At 37.4% G+C, this 13,127-nt stretch overlaps 1 protein-coding gene across 50 annotated transcripts in view; it reads left to right on the plus strand.

The window, feature by feature from the left end:
- Ppfia2 (PTPRF interacting protein alpha 2) overlaps window positions 1-13,127 on the plus strand; it is a 474,298-nt gene that overhangs the window by 176,494 nt on the left and 284,677 nt on the right. The gene's annotated exons all lie outside the window — the stretch shown is intronic.

Genomic DNA, 13,127 nt, shown 5'->3' on the forward strand with positions numbered 1-13,127 from the left:
TCTTTCATAAATGCAGCATAAGATAATGCCTGTTATCTAATTTTGTTAACCGTGATGCAAACGCAATCACAATTACAGGAGACTTTAAGTATCCCATTTGTTTACTGTGCTTTTCAATTTGAGGTAAAGTAGAAACTAATTAGGATAGATTTTTTTCTCCCTTATCAAAGAGTCAAAATGATTTATATGAATTACAAAGGTATTGCCTGCCAAATGTGTCTGAAATGTCTGGGGATAAATCAGTTCTTGGTGTAGTAAATGCTTCATTCTAAACCAAATCAGAATTTTACTTGCTTTTAATGCTCAAATGTGTGTATCTTTCGGTGCCAAGGTTGACTTTATAATTCGGTGTTATCGTTTCTGAGAGACAATGGGCCTCTTCTCACTGCATGGTTTATATTGTGAAGATATAAAATGTCTTTCACTTAATTGACATTTTTGCTCTGCACGATATTCTGGAACAAGTGCAAAGTTACAGAGGGAAAATACGGTAAGGGTATTCAGAATTTTAGAGGGGACCTCTGTGTAAATGGATACTGGATTTGTAGAAGTTTCTTGCTTTTGCAAAGTCTAATCTCTAGATACAGTCGTTCTCTCACTCTTCCCTTTATACTCTTATTTTTAATCTTGTCACCTCTCCTGTTTTACACTGATGTCTACTGATAGTGTGTGTCTGTGTTGTTGCAGAATATATTCTCTTCTCTCAGAGACAATCTGCTTATTGTTGTAATGATTCAAAATGCCACTGGCCTGAGGTTCTGCACAGAAACATTACTTTTTTTTCTCCCCTATATGCTGTGATATAAACACTCTTTACGAGACCCTGAAGCTGACTGTGTGGGCAGCTCTGAACATTAGGTGCTCTACCCCAGTGTTTCCAAGTTTAAGGGTCAGCGATTCCCACATGCTCGGTCATGACAGAGGTCTTTTGCCATTCTTTCAGTGGAGGTCTTGCTGCCACCATCCTCGGCAGGTGACTTTTCTCTGAGAAGGCAGAGGAATAATTTCTAACCACTGTTGGTTGATGTGATAACATAACGCAGGTTAAAAAAAAAAAAACCCTTACGGTTCAGACAATGCACAAACTTTGCCAAATACGAGCTCACTTTTTCAACGTTCTCATTCCCATAAAATGGTATTTGATCTTAGAGTTTGCAGTAACAAGCAAGGGGTTAATCTGGGTGATTATGATTTTGATTCTATTATTAACAGTTTTTGTTGTAGCTAAAGCATGTGGTAAAGGCTTGGTAATTGAATCTTTATTTTTCCTTTCAAAGGGAAGAATTAAGTTATTTTTCTTACTTGCGTGATAACCAATTTTTATTACTGTTGTTGTTATTATTATTAATCTTTAATCATCATTTTATAGTCCAGTCATTATCCCCTTCCCAATCTGTCCTCTGACTGTTCCTCATCCCATTCCTCCTCCCCAGTCTCCAAGAGGATGTTCCCACTTCCCCACCCCCGTGCCACCAGTCTTAACCTATTTTTAAGGCAATATGTTTTCTTTGGCCTAAACAGTGCAACAAAGAAATCAGACTAAATGCGGTAAAAAGAACAGTGCACATGAAAAAGTATCTTAGGAAAAGATTAAAGTTTTAAAATGCAACTGTTGTTGAAGTGCTGCCTTGTGCTTCTGAGAGGAACCTTCTGAAGGGGCTTAGAGTTTCAGAGCTGATGTTCCTAAAATCATGCCATCACAGAAGAAACACATGCAGACACTAGACACTCCGGCACGGAGAGCATGGGATTCTAGCTCCATTGCTTCATTAAGAATATAAGCCATTCTTATCATTTTCTGAAGTGTACGTTGTCAAATTTTATGAGTATCACTTAGAATATTTTCATCGAATCATTGCAAAGGTGAAAGGGTAAACAACCAATGAGAAGTATGAATATGCACTAGGAAACAGGAGTTTATTTTCGTTGCACTTTAATTTAGTAAAATGTATTCGTACTTCTACATGCATACATGCAAACACATTTTGTGCAGACTATCTGACACAAACTTAAATTAATTTTTATATGTGTGAATTCTCACTTCTAGACTGCTATGAATATGCTGGTGTCTACATATTTCTGTTCAGAGGATCCTGGAGTCAGTGTGATCTCAGTACACAGTTTATAAATCATATTCACTGAGCCAAAACTGAAACTTTAGAGTGTAGTTTCTTGTAATCACCACAGATGGTCAAAAATGTAATACAAATGATACTAAGAAGATATTGCTGTATTTATACACACAATTGCAGAAAACTTTATGATCCTCAAATGTGCACAAGTGGAAAACATGTTAATAAAATTATATATACATATGTTTTTATATATATGTTTATATATATATGTCATCTGTAGATATACATGTAAGAATGAATTTAATTTTTTTAATTTTATGTACACACAAACACACACACGATTTCATTATGTTCCTTCAGACTCTCCCTTTTAAATGAAACTACCCATGTACCCTTTTAAAACTTCTAGATAGGCAAGGCACAATCATTCCAAAATACCCACGTCCAATATGAACCTCCCCATTCCCTAGACTTCTAGCAACTTTCACCCAGCAATTGCCCTTTCTTCTGCCTTTGTATATCGTATTCACCATAGGTCTTCATAGTGGTTTATTGAAAACAAAATCATTATACTGTAATAAAAAACTAGAAATCCATCACACACTCACTAAATCAAAACATTCTAATCAGGGGATATCTTTTACTCCTTTATCTCACAGAACTTATTTGTGCCCTAAGTTAGACCATTGTGGGTTAAGCCTGTGTGGAAGAGGCTTTCTGGAATCCTCACACACAGAGACATCCAGAGAAAGCCACATCATCCTGAGTATGCAACCGTAGCCTTTCATTTCTGTGGTTGAATTAGTTCACAGACCCCTTCTTCTTAAGGCAAGACGTCCTTCTTCCTATGCTGTCCTCGAATGCCCTTTGTCGCATGGAACTCATGTAACACACAGTTCTAATTTACCAGAAAATTGCATGCTTTGTGTTGACTTTGCTTCTTCTTGCCCTTGTGCATTGGGAAAATTTTGCCTTAAAAATGCCTTCAAAACTGAGTTTTCCCATGAGGCTTTTAAGGATTCTCCCTAACGTGTTGAAGGAGCTTCCTTGGATCGCCTTTGCCTGTTCACGCCAAGATAGTCTTCTGTGTAATCTGTGAGTCCATTTCATTAGTTTGCCTGTAAGACGTTGATGTCAACAATATGTCTGTGTAGTAAGGTGTAATGATTTATCAAAGAAGGGAACAATGCACTTTTAAAAATAGTTACATGGGTAGTAAAGAATAACTTCTAGGTTGGGGATTTAGCTCAGTGGTAGAGCGCTTGCCTAGGAAGCACAAGGCCCTGGGTTCGGTCCCCAGCTCCGAAAAAAAAAAAGAACCAAAAAAAAAAAAAAGAGGTGAAGAATAACTTCTAGTTAATACAGACAATAGGTGAACATAGTTTATATGAATAAAAAATGTGTTTGATTCCATCCCTTTCTACAAAATATGTACTTATGTTTATATAAGTGAGCAAAGAAAACCTCCTATTTTATCAATTTGTACCTGTAATTACATAGCAGTTGGACAATACCATTTTCACAATTTTTTTTACTTTCTTTGTCACTTTACTGACTTCTTTGTTTATATTTAATCTAGACTACTTTTTAATTTCTTTTAAAATTTTTTGAGACAGCCCTGTGTTCTCTAACTTCTGTATTCCCTTCCAATTTCATCTCAAATTCATGGTTTATTCTTTAATTATTAATGTTACATCTATCATCTATTTATTATCTATCTATATTTACCTATCATCTTGCTATCTGTATGTGTGTGTGTGTGTGTGTGTGTGTGTGTGTGTGTGTGTGTGTGTGTATGTATGCATGCGTGCATACATAAATACAGATTTGGCTCCATTCAGTTCTGCTCACGTGGATACGTGTTTAGAACTGATCAATTGTTATCGGATAACCTATCAGGAGAATTAGCACTAAAAAGACTGATATTCTCTCTGAGCAGTCAAGGACTGCCTGCAACTTTACATCTAGAAGCAGAGCCTTAAGAACTTTCCGACACCCACGATAACAACCTGTGATGTCATCATACAGGTCTCGTTTAGGAAACCATATTCTTTCAAGTGTGCAGTTTTGATCACATTGGAGGGTACTGTGCATCAGCAGGTGTCGTGGTCCTCTAGCCCTCACTCTCTCAGCCTCTCTTTATCAGTTTCCAGTGAACAGTGGGTAAAAAGTTGACATTGTAAATTTGTCAAGAGGCATTGAACACCTCACAGCCAGTTCTCTGCACTTTGACTAATTTGTGAATTTCTGGAGTCTCCACCTGTTATACAAAGAAACTTCTTTGAGAACAGATTAGAGGTTATTTCACTTGACCTATTTACCTAGCATTAGTTGAAGATAAAACCCATTGCGGAAGATACCACACGTTTAGGGCACAAAATGTGGGGAAATTAAGCAAAAAGTTACTAAAAGATTCCTCTCTGCGAACTAGATCGCACAGTACAAGAAAATAGTGTTTAAGCTGCAAAGGGAGAAAAGAGACCGATAGCCCTCCACTTCCATAGATCTTTCAACCAATAGTAAATGCCCATGAATACAATCATGGCACATTTATTTTGGAGTAACCAAGAGCAGTCTAACATTCACTCAATAGGAGGAAATCCATGCCTTGTACCATAAATTCAGCCAGCTGCCCATGACTGGAGTAGTCATGGACCTTCAGAGGAGAACCTACTGTGGTCACTTTCTTAAATTATTATAATTTCTAACATCATTCTAAGTACTTATTATTAAACCTAAAGGTACATGGAGTACTTGCCCTTCATCAAGCCAGAATATTTAAAACTGATTGAGCTATATTTTTGAATGTAATAGATGAGATTAGCATTCGAAATCTGTGAAAGGTAAAAATGACTAGTCTTGAAGTCCCAATTGGCATAAGAGCTCTCACTCCGAAGATTTCATTGGTAATTGGTGCGTATAACGTGTCGTTATAATCAAACAACTTTGACAGGGTAATTTCGACTTTTCAGAAATGTACCAGATTTTTGTATATTTTACCATTTTGTTATTGCCTGAAATTTAGAACTTATTTTTGAATTCTGGGGGAGGGGAGGTCACATACAACATTTTATTAGTAATATAAGATATATGTGGAAATACCTGACGGAATGATTCGCACACGTGGTGTGATTTAAAAGGATAGGAAAGGAAATGCTGAGGTAGCCTTATGACAATCATGGGAAGACACACTCCTTGCCTGGGTTATGTAGTAATACAGGTTAAATTTTCAGCTAAATGAGAGAAATTGAGCTTCCTTTGCTCTCTGCTTGCTTACATTGCTGATAGGAGAAATACCGCAAGATGTGCTTTAGTTGGACATCACATCACGCACAGAGCTACTAACTGATTTGTTGGACAAGAATATATAGAATAATAAGAATTGTAGGAAGAGAGAGTGAAAAACAGAATATACAAATGCAATAGTAAAAATAATGATTGTCATCTTTAGGACCTTAGACTTGGGGTTTAAAGATTTAGACTTGGGGTTTAAAGATTTTCAGTGAAGATCCCATCTTGGTGGTCTTTTGCATTTTTAATAGTCAATATTGCCTCAAGAATTGGCCAAGAGTGAGCAATTCACAAAAGGTTTTCAAGAGGGGACACATGATCTGCAATGGTTGCTACACTGGATAGATGAAAAACAGTCATGAAACACACCAAAGGGGTGCTGATGTGGTCAAGAACAATTAGTAAGATACCGCTTAAATTGAGTGTTATAAATCTCAAAAAGAAACCAATTTCACCCCATAGAACCTGTTTTCTAAAGGGTTGATAATTAAATAGGCAGCAAAAGTCTTCTGAGACAATTTAATTTCATTAACATGTTAAAGAATAGTATTCTTTATATATTTTTTCTTTTCCTGTTTTCATTACTTATTCTTAAAATAAAATTTAATAAGATAAAACAAAAATTAACATATTGGAATTGGACAAAACAAGCACTTAGAAGGAAAAGGGCCCAGAAAGAGGAGGCAGAGACCCATTTATCTGCATACTCAGGAATTCCATCAAAACATGAAACTGGAAACTCTATCTGTAAGGGACCTGGTGTAGACCTTTGCAGGCCCTGTGCATGCTGCCCCAGTCCAGTGAGTTCATATGTGCTTTAGTCATGTTGATTAAGAGGCCTTTTTTTCTAGATGTCCTCCATCAGCACTGGCTATTTTAGTAGGTATTTGATGGAAACTTTGTGCTGAGTATCCCAAAGTCCTTCCTTCTCCGAATCTTGTCTGGATGTGTTGCTGTGTATTTTTTCTCCATCTGCTGCAGAAGGAAGTTTCTCGGATAATGGCTGAGCAAGGTCTACGAGTATAGCAGAATATCATTTTATTGCTATTTATTAAAGAACGGCATTGTTTGGTTTTCCTCCAGACCCTCATGCACTCTAGTTACAAGTTCTTGTTCCCCAAATCACTGTCAAATATGAGTTCCATTTCATTGAGTGGGACTTAAGTCAAACAGTTGTTGGTTGGTTCTTCTCACAACTCTGTGCCACCATGGTCCTAGTATGTCATGCAGGCAGGACAGCATTGTAGATCAAAGGTTCTGTGGTTGGCCTGCTGCTTACAGATCGCCTTGGGCACCTTGCAGAGCTGCTTTCTGTACCAAAGACTGTAGCATCTAGGAGTGTAGGCTATGTGCATGTACTGGCTGTATTTCTCCATGTTCAATGAGTTGTGTAGATATTGGCATGTGTACTGGGACATTATCTTTAGTTTGTGGAGAGCATCCTCTAATCTTAAGCAGACTAGGTTATTTGAGGATTCACTTTGGGCAACAGCAAAATTAGATATTACCTAAATCTTGTACTGGTATTGACTAGGTATAGAAAAAGAGGACAATGGAAAATTTTTTCTTATACCTGATTTTGGTGGAATTGTTTTGAGTTTCTCTCCATTTAAATTGGCATTGGCTATGTGCTTGCTGTAAACTGACTTTATTATATTAATGTTTGATATCTCTGATGTTTCTAGGACTTTCCAGGGGTGTTGGGTTTTTGTCAAAGGTCTTCTCTTTTAAGAAGATGATCATGTGGTTTTGTCATTCAGGTTTTTTATATAATGCATTAAATTTATCCATGGATATATGTGGAACCATCCCTGTATCTCCTGGATGAAGTCTCGTTGATCATGGTGGATGATCTTTTTGTTTTTTTTTTAATTTAATTTTCAAGTATTTTAATAAGAATTGTTGCATCTATGTTCATAAGGAAAATTAGTCTATCATTCTCATTGTTGGGCCTTTATGTGGCTTGCTTATTAGGGTAACTGTGGCTTCAGAAAACAAAATGGGCAAAGTTCCTTCTATTTCTACTTTATTGAATAATTTGAGGAGTGTTGGCATCATTTTTCTTTAGAAGTTTAGTAGAATTATAAAAAAACAAATAAACAAATCAGGCACTGGACTTCTTGGTTTGTAGACTTTTAATTACTACTTCTATTTCACCAGGGATATAGATCTGTTTAAATTGTTTATCAGATCTTGGTTTACCATAGCTAAATGGTATGTATTGAGAAAATTATCTATTTCTTTTAGACCTTTTTAATTTGGTAGAATACAACTTTTTAAAACATTTTTAACTATTTTCTGTTTTTTTTATTGGATATTTTCTTTATTTACATTTCAAATGTTATCCCCTTTTCAGGTTTCCCCTCTGGAAACCTCCTAACCCATCCACCCTCCCCCTGCTTCTGTGAGAGTGCTCTCTCTCCCACCTGTCACTCCCTCCTGCCTCCCCACCCTGACATTCCCCTACACTGGGCATCAAGCCTTCCCATGACCAAGGGCCTCTCCTTCCATTGATGCCCTACAAGGTCCATCCTCTGCTACATATGTGGCTGGAGCTTTATAAAATGCATCCGTGTTGACTGCATTTCCTCAGTGTCTGTTACGTGCCTCCTTTTCTTTCTAATTATCTTAATTTGTATATTCTCTTTCTGCCACGTTTTAGGCAATTGTGATTAAGAGTTTGTCAATCTTACTGATTTTCTCAGAGGGCCAATTCTGACATCAATAGGAAGGGAGGGAGGCTTGCTGACCCAGATTAGGAGGATGCTAGAGGGGTGAGGCAGGAGGGAGTGAATGGTGCAAAGGGGAGCAGGGAAGGGGTGATGGGATGGGAGAGTTTGTGGAGAGGTAACCAGGAAGGGGGATATCATTTGCAATGTAAATGTATAAAATGGTTGAAAACAAAACAAAACAAAAAACAACAAAGGGACAATTCTTTTTTTTTTTTTTTTGGTCAACTCTTACTATATGTTTCTGTTTTATTGTTTTCAGCCTACCGTTTATTTCTTGTCACCTATCCTTTCAGGGTATGTATTTTTCTTTTCATTTCTCTCTTTTTGTTCATTTTTAGAACTTTCAGATGTGGTATTAAGTTACCAGTGTGAAATCTCTCTTTTAAAATACATCGGCAGTCAGTACTATGAACTTGCCTTTAGAACTGTTTTTCTTTTGCCCCATAAGTTTAGGTATATTGTGAATTCATTTTCATTCATTTCTAGAAAGTTTCTAACTTTTTTCTTAATTTCTGTCTTGATTCATTTTTTTTTATTCAGAAGAGAGTTTTTCAGTTTTCATGAGTTTTTAAGCCTTCTGCTGTTGTTAATATCCACTTTTAATTTGTCTGATAGATACAGGGTGCTATTTCAATTTTCTCACATTTCTTGAGACTTCTATTGTGTTTTCAGTGCCCAAAATTATTTCTTCCACATCTGTGTTCTTTGGTGATTTTGCCTCGGAGGTTCCTGTTTGAGTTCCTAAAATTTTCATTCTCAGATTTTCCTCAGTTTGGGTTTCTTTATTAATTCTATTAACAATGTTAAGTCTTGAATTAATTCATTTCCCTCCACTGTTTGCATTCAGAGCTCTTCTTATGGGATTTAGTTCTCTTTGAAGGAATTCTTATCATATTCATAAAGGATATTGTAAGTTACACACACACACACACACACACACACACACACACGTATTCATGGACTGCTATAATAGGGGTTATTCTGCTCCTGCTCCAGTGGCAATATATTTTCCTGGCTGTTATTTTGTTTTTTGGGTTTTTTTTTTTTTTGCATTAGCATCTAGTCATCTGGGTTTAGGAATATTGTAGTTCTAGTGCATCTATCTATCTATCTATCTATCTATCTATCTATCTATCTATCTATCATCTATCAATCAACCTACCCACCTATCTATGTGTATGTATTTCTGTGTGTATTGGTATATGTGAGTGTATGTATATATGTTTTGTCTTTTTATGTGGGTGCTTTGTTCCATGGATTTTGATGCCCTCTCTGGTTCATAGTATAGTGGCGGCTGTTTGTCATCTGATAGGAAATTCTTCTGGGATCTTGATAAGTGTGGCCGAGGTGGGTTCCAGGTAAAATGCAGTTCTGGGTATTGGGAACTGATGCATAGTACCTGGGATGGACTATGAGAGGTGAGGCTAAGGTTTCCAGAGGAGGGAGAAGAGATTTATGTTCCATCAGGAACTGCTTAGTTAGTCCATCAGGGACAGGGACAGAAAGTGAGAAGAGACTGAAGCAGGTGGTCGGCCACAGAGCTGGGGATGAGTCTGTGGCACCGGACTTGGAGGAAGAGTGAGGGGAAGATACCTATTTAGACTGTGATTTGGTGGCAGGAGTGGCCTGTGGGATCTCAGGAAGCGCCTGCAGAGTTGGGAGTGAGGAGGGATGGATGATCGAAGTGGCTAAATCTGAGTGAATCCTCGGTGATTGGGCCAAGGGTAGGGTGAGAGAGTCAGCAGGTGTCCTGTTGCAGAAATCCAGAGAAGACTTGGGGATTAGATTTGAAAAAGGTGGCAGAGAGGTGACGATTTGATGCTTCCCTGACTACAGTAATTACTGAGTCATCCAGTATGGTAATACATCCACATTAGTTTTTCTTTTTGTGTCTGAAATCTTGCCTTTTGTTACGTTGCATCTCCTGTTTAATATTTACTGACAGTTTTCTTCATGTTGGAAACGTGCTATTGATTTGCCCGGTTTCTGCATTATCAGGTTGCATTATATTTATGTCTTAGTGTTGCACCAGAAGAAACATGATAGACACCCTCAGTGTTTAGACTCTTTGCCACTGAGACTAAACACAGGAATAATTCCCTGGGGTTCCAAAATATGAAATTTGGAAGCCATTAATACATGAGTCATATGATTTTAAATAGAAAAGAAGACGTTTTATTATTTGTTGCATACTCATTGGTAATGGCCTAATTACTGTATCTTCTCCATAGAAACACACTACTCCAAGATTTCTATTCTTGGACAAATACTTACTATATTTAGATAAAATCATTTTGCGTTTCATATATTCCTAAAGAGAAGGTAATTTGAATTATGATATACATATCACTTAAATTAAAACATTTACTATACTAAGTACACTAGCTAGAGATTAGAAAATGAAACAGCCAAGAAAGAAACTTAGTTTCTAGGAGGAAACAAGGATGTGAACAGAGGTAAAATACTTAGAAATAAGTTCAATGAATTTTATATACTTCTTGATACAGGAGATGGGAGATTTTTAAGGCAGCATTGTTGATTCTAACGTTACCAGTGAGAGAAGGAGAGAAGGAAAGAGAGAAAGGTGGGAGGAGGGAGGGGAAGGGAGAGGAGAGAGAGAGAGAGAGAGAGAGGGAGAGAGAGAGAGAGAAATATGGAGAAATGGGTTTAGATATCAATGTATTAAGTTCAGTTGTACTGAGTGAATAATGGAAAGAACTTGACTCTCAAAAGAAGGCTGTGGGGAAGTAGTATGCACTTGTTCAATGAAGAAGCTTTGGAAACTTTTGGGTGGAATGAACTAGACCCTTAGAAACATACAGGGACAATTCTGGGTCAAGAATTTTGAATATGGGTGGCTTAAACTTAGGCCATGTCTGTCTACTGGGGGTGGTCTCTAGGTTCTGTCTCCCCACGGTTTGGGCATTTAGCTAAGGTCATCCCATTAGGTCCTGGGAGCCCCTTACATCCCTGGTGTCTGGGACTTTCAAGGAGTTCCCCTACCCTCCAACCCCCAGTGGTGCATTTTTCTATTCATTCTCCTGGCCCTTTGGGCTTCTCTCCTGGCTTACCTCCTACCTGATCTTGTCCCCTTTCCCCCTCCCCATCCCTTTTCCCACCCAGGTCCCTCCATCCGTCTGCCTCTGGTTATTACTTTGATCTCCCTTCTAATTGGAATTGAAGTAGTCACACTTGGGGCCTTCCTTCTTGTCAAGCTTTTTATGATCTCTGAGTTGTATCATGGGTACCCTGAACTTTATGGCTAATATTCACTTATCAATGAATACATATCATGCATGTCCTTTTGAGTCTGGGTCTCTTCACTCAGCATGATATTTTTTAGTTCCATTCATTTGCCTACAGAATTCATGATGTCCTCATTTTAAATAGCTGAGTAGTATTCCATTGTGTAAATGAACCACATTTTCCTGTATCCATTCTTTGGTATAGGGACATCTGGGTTGTTTCCAGCTTCTGGCTGTTACAAACAAGGCTGCCATGAACATAGAAGCGCATGTGCCCTTGTGGTATGATGGATCACGTTTGGGGTATATGGCTAGGAGTGGTAGAGCTGTGTATTCAGAAAGAACTCTTTTCAATTTTCTTCTGATCACAGTTTCCTATGCCCTACTTCTCTCAGTTCTGGCACACTTCTCCACCTACCTGGATCCACACCCTTTCAATTTCTTGTCAGAAAGTAATCATGGATCTAAGGAACAATAATAAAATAAAATAAGATTAGTAAAAAGCATAGAAACAATGGAAATGATATGTCCTTTGAAACCTCAAAGCCCAGCCTCAGTAACACACCTCCTTCAACAAACATATATCTCTGAATCCTTGCCAAAATATTGCACTAACTGGGACCCAGAGATTCGAACATATGCAATTTCCAGGGCATTTTCACTCAAACCACTGCAGCGACACACATCAAACTTATTGCTTCCTTTTGTCTTACACATTCATTTTTATCATTTACCACATTTTTGAGAATTGAAAACAGATGTTATAAATATGTTATAAATTTCAGAATACACATCTCATTATTATTTAATTGTTGTTCAATACTCTTTTGGTTTTATAGCATGTAATGTGCAAGTAAACACACGTTAACAATGATATAATGTTATAAGAATTTTTTCACACAAATGTACTTTTGAGGAAACAGGAAATACTTGCTTTAGATTTGGTGTGTATTTTTAAGGAATGAATATCCTGATACATATCAGGTCAAACTGAAGTGAAGTGAAATTGTGCCAAAGTAATGAATTAATTACATTTTCCTTAACTTTAGCACTTTAGGGTAGAATGTTAGACTTTCATTCATTAATTAATTTCAAAATAACTCAAATATAAATACAAATTATTTAGTACTATGTGCTTGATACATGCTGTCAGGCTGGCCTACCTAGCAGTCTAAGGAATCATCCTAGTCTGTATCTCGCCATGACAGAGTTTCTCTGGATTTATTCTGTCCTTTTCTTCTTTAATTCCAACACATACTATGGCCCCTGAGCCCCTGTTCGATCATTCCTACGTGTATACACACAATACAATCTATCACTTGAGATGATAACATTCATATGATTCTTCTTCCACTAGAGGCTTGATACACATGCTGTTGCCTGAACCAACTTGATATTATATAAATATAAATGACTGGTTTGTCATAACGCCATTAACACCCTGATGAAAGCACCTTAAGACTGAAAGGGTTTATTTCCAGTTCACATTTTCATGAAAATGCAGGTTTCCATGGCAAGAAAGACATGGCAGTGGGTTGGAAATGAGCAGAAGGCTGGACCATCACACTAATCCATACAGAAAGAAGGAAGTGAACAGGAGTGAGACTGGTGTATAAAATCCTGGGTCTTGTTCAGCAGTTACACACCCAACAGCCTATGGAGAAAACGTCAAAAAACAAAAATACAATTCTGAGTTGCTTGGATGTGAAAGGTGAATTTCCATTGATTCTGACTATGAAGTCTAATTTGTGCTACCCATATAATTCTTAAGCACATGTGCTTCC

This window comes from Rattus norvegicus, chromosome 7 (assembly GCF_036323735.1).
Source record: "Rattus norvegicus strain BN/NHsdMcwi chromosome 7, GRCr8, whole genome shotgun sequence".
Taxonomy (NCBI): domain Eukaryota; kingdom Metazoa; phylum Chordata; class Mammalia; order Rodentia; family Muridae; genus Rattus; species Rattus norvegicus.